The following is a 4,797-nucleotide window of genomic DNA, read 5'->3' on the forward strand; positions in this document are numbered from 1 at the left end:
CGCGATGCTCGTCCATATATCCGTGGTTAACGATATAAACGCTGCTTCTTCACTTAGCCTTTCTTTCAGACGTTGTTTGCACGTTGCATGTTTAAGGTTGATATCAGCGGTAAATTGTTTTCTGCTTGGTAAGACATATCCTGGCTCCAAGTACTTCATTAAGTTACAAAAACCATTCCATTCAACAGTTTGAATTGGTCATAGGTCTTGAACAATCATTTGAGTCACTCTGTCTGTTATATTCTTTGCACGTGTATCATTGCACTTTGCAGGCCTTACAAATCCATCAAGGGTAGGCGTCTTCCTGCTCTCCGTTGTGGTTGTCTCGATGCCCGGACAGTAAAGAGTCGAGTGCTTCGATGCGAGGTGATTCTGTAGGCTTGTTGTCCTGCCTAAATAGGCAAATTCTTTTTTACTAAATAGTGCACATGGCTTTCCTACGGTCGTGAAGTTTCTTATAAAAACTCCATACATCCGAAACCTTTTTACAACTACTTCCAACCGCGCCCTTATCTGATGCCATTTTTTCTAATCAAAAATTGTATGCATAGCGCATGTGTATAAATAAACGTGCGAACAATCAAATGGGCACTGGCAGATCCGAAGCCTCTGTCAGCTTCAGAATATTCGAATACTTTGTCTCAGCCCTAGTATACACTAGTAACTGATATATTGTTTTCAATAGTATCAAGATGTCAAAGAAAGATAGTGTTCTTGTTTCAGAATTTTTTAACTTGTGTACTTATAAAGCTGGCTTCTAAACTCCACAACATAAAGGATATGTTATTTCTATAGACAGATGTAATTTATAGTTGATTCTCAGGTGTACAGTACTCTAGTAAGGAAATGTTGAATATTTAAAATTAATATAAAGTTTATTATAAAAAAGATGTATTTACATTCATCCTAAAGTTATGGAACCTGGTGTTAGGTCAAATAGACACAAAACATAACAGAAGGGTTGGAAATAGACATGGCATAATACAAAGAAACTCCTACAAAGAGTAAGCTACCATTAGGTAATGGGCTCATAAACACCATCTTGTAGTATTGATAGTAGAATGTAATCACTTCAGGTTCATTATTTTTATTACAGCGATGCAGAGAATGTTTTTAGGAGTGTGACATTATTTGCTGGACTTTCTTCAAAATATTTCGTACTTGTAAGACATGTTTGTTAGGTCAATTATTTACACGTTGCATGCACTTATTACTATAATTTATTCATTGTTCTTTAGGGCATGATGTTTTCATTTTTGAGTCATAAAACAATGTTTAGTCATTAGTTTGCTTTCCAAATATACTATTTTTGCACTTTGCAGCCTGTATTTATGTTGTAAAAAGTCTGTTCCTAAAATAATAAAAAAAGAGAAACAAAAATACTTTCACAGTTGACACAACTTATTAGGTGTATAATACATCAAATGTTACTACAGTATAGCTAGAGCATACATTTTGGGATTATTTGTAAAGGTCAAGCACTCGGAACTTTTTTTAAAAATACAGTATTACAATGGTGTGAAGTAAATGGGTAATTGTGTGCCTTTATATATTTATTTTTCATTATGTGTGTGTACAGCACCTCTTACTCTTAATGCTGTGTGACACTGGCAGCACAGGCCAGTATAGGTTAATTATTACAACTGTTAGGCTGAATTTAGAAAGAATTCAGTTTTCCATGTTTTAAGTAAGGTATACTCTTTCGTTACTAACCCACAAGTCACATAATCTAAAACTGCAACACCATCTTCAATCTTTTTTTCCACATTAACCTCTCTTATTCCAAACTTTCAGACTACAATCTGTTGATGTGTTGACTTGTACTTAACGTACATAAGATTAATGTGTATCTGTTTAGCAATTACCTTTTGCATCATAGGCTGAAAGTTTAAGACATGACAAAAGATAGGTCTTGACACTTCAACAGCATCGGTTTTTCTCAAAGGTCCGGTGTACTGTTTTTTGTATCTACAGTTCGAATGATGTAAAAAAGGAACACGGTACAACAGTTAAATATTCAAGTTTAAAGTTTACAATGAAATGGACACTTGCAAATAATTTATGTTTACTACATTTTATTATGTGCAACAGAATTTGTTTATCATTACAAGATTTTGTGGCAAGAGATCGTAAATACCCTCATAATAAGAGGTTTCTCGTTGTGCATTTTAAATACAAAATTCATTCATTCCATGGGAAATTCAACATTCTTGCTACAGCTTATTGGTTTATAAGTTTTACAGAATATCTAGTCTTTTAAAAAACTTGCTTCTCTACAGTTTAATTCCTTAGGATAACAGTGGATGGCCTTTAGTCAATTAACCACCAGTTGTTTTACTATTGTATACTAACTGAATGCCTGTCATATAATGATGAATGCTCATTAATTTTTCTAATTCTCAAAAATAATTTTAAATAAATGTTTTATTAACATATTTTCTAAACATAGTAACAATGTATGTATAAATAATATTCGTCCTTTTTTTTAGTATTTCAGAAAAAAAATGTGTGTATATTTGGTAATTGTTCACATTTTCAGGAAATGTAAATACAACCTCACCATGCAATTTTAACTCTGTTCCTTTCCTAAGTAACATCAGTCCTATTCAATTCACTGTCATTCATTCCTTAACTACAAAGAGAATCATGTTGCAATTGCTGGATGTATATTAAATATGAAACCTTAATTCATATGATAACACAGCTTTGTGAAGTACACTGGTTTCCAGACATGTAAGGAATATAGATACCAAGTTATAACTAGATATTCTTTGGCAAATCTGAAAAACATTTCCTTTATCTACTTAATATGTTTTTAAAGGGCATAGGTGTTCCAAATTATGTTTTATGTATACATTTTTTCTATATATGGAACGACCCAAGCATCTGACTTACTTTGTCTCTACTGTAGAGTAGAATTTTGTTTAAAGATACATTTTGTTGTCAAAAAAACTTCTGACATTTTTTGGAGTTTATATGTTGTAGTATAAAATGTACTTGCTCTTGATGGAAAAAATACTATAATCAGTCGAAAAAGTCAGACATCCTCTCACATTTTTTGTTTGAAAGATTAGAAATGAGTGGTTAAAGTGCCTTAAAAAACAAGGTGACTGTACATTTAGTAGTAATACTTCTTTAACAAAAAATTTTAACATATTTTTATCTGTTCATTAAAATGAGACCCGAATAGATAAAATACCATTTAAAGGGCACGGTGTGATCTTTTTCCAGCTTGTAGCCCAGAGTAAGTAATTAGGTTCACTAAATGGAGGTTTGAAGATACTGGATGTTAGAGCTAATTTCTCCTCCATCTGCAACTGAGTATGATGTGGTTGTTCCTTCAAGCTCGTTGCCAGATATACAGCTTTCTGCTCCTATGTCCATCCATTCATCTCTGCCAGTAGCTCAAACTGTGTTCTATATGCTTCCCACAGTGCTTTCCCATCATATTCCTGTGGCTTCCTTCGCACTGGATCACTCCTGTTATTAACATTCATATCTGGGATGTGACTTCTAACAAGGCTGAAGATGTCTGCATTAGGGTTTAGCTGCGGGATCTGGAAGGGGCTTCCTGTTGTCTGGGGCTGATTAGGCCCATGGCTGATATATCCTCCCTGTGTAAAAGTCAGTAAATTGTCCTAATGTATTTAATTCACTTTGAAATTTACTAATATTTTCCATTTGTGTATGCTGGCTTTCTCTCAACTGTTGGAGACTTTCTTCTCGTTTATTTTCTTTCTCCCCCAACCACTGCTGTAACCTCTCTTGTTTATTTTGCTGTTTGAGTTGCCACTGTTGCAGGTTTTCTTGCCACTGCTGTTGTCTCTCTCTTCTTGTTTCTTTTCTTTTTCTTCCAAGAACTGCTGTAATATCTCTTCTTGTTTCTTTTCTCGTTCTTGTTTCTTTTGCTGTTCTTGTATTGCTGCCATCAAATCTGCTAAGCTGTAGTTTGATTTGCCACTTCTTGTTTCCATCTTTTTTTTTCTTCCCATTCTCTCACACCAATTTGTTACCTATCTGCTTGTTTGTTAATTTTCTGTAGAAATTCTTTCCGAGAAACTTCAGCGATACAAGTCCTTTCTTGATTAAAACTAGCTTATTCTTCCTCGATACAACTTTGTAATACACAGTAATTTCACAATCAATACATTTCTCCTCGTCACTTTAAACTTAACGACTTTTATAATACACGCTATAAATCACAACGATTCACAACCTCTATAACTTTGCTCTATGCATCTGTAAGACACACACAATTTAGGGTTGACATGACTGTTCACTTGACTCAATTATTTCCCCCTCTGGCTTTCTTTGCCAGGCTTATATATTAAAAAAAAGGGTATCTCGATCTAACTAGAGTTGCAGGGCAAATTGATGATCCTTTGAGAAACTCCAGCGCACATGCTCCCAGGATCACGTGATTTCCGCTGTCGTGACATTTATATATTTCATCCTTTTCAAACATGGGTCTTGAATGATGGTATGGTTGAGTGCAAAACTATGCACACATCAGGTCTAAAAATGTCAAATTATGAAACAAATAATAGTTATTCATGAACACTTTTGGTTATCTGTGTTTATTAAATAATGATAACTTTAAAGACCATAAATAAGAAAAATAAATATGTTCACATTATGTTTTTATACAACTGTTCACAGCTTATTTGTTGTGTTCTGCATTACTCCTTGAACACTTGTTGTATCACACTGTAGGTCATTACATCAATATTGTTAGTAGTTGTATTACAAAACAAAATGTATACAGGATGTTCATACAAAATGGCATGCTCACAACAA

This window comes from Limulus polyphemus, unplaced genomic scaffold (genome assembly GCF_000517525.1).
Source record: "Limulus polyphemus unplaced genomic scaffold, Limulus_polyphemus-2.1.2 Scaffold770, whole genome shotgun sequence".
NCBI classification, from domain to species: domain Eukaryota; kingdom Metazoa; phylum Arthropoda; class Merostomata; order Xiphosura; family Limulidae; genus Limulus; species Limulus polyphemus.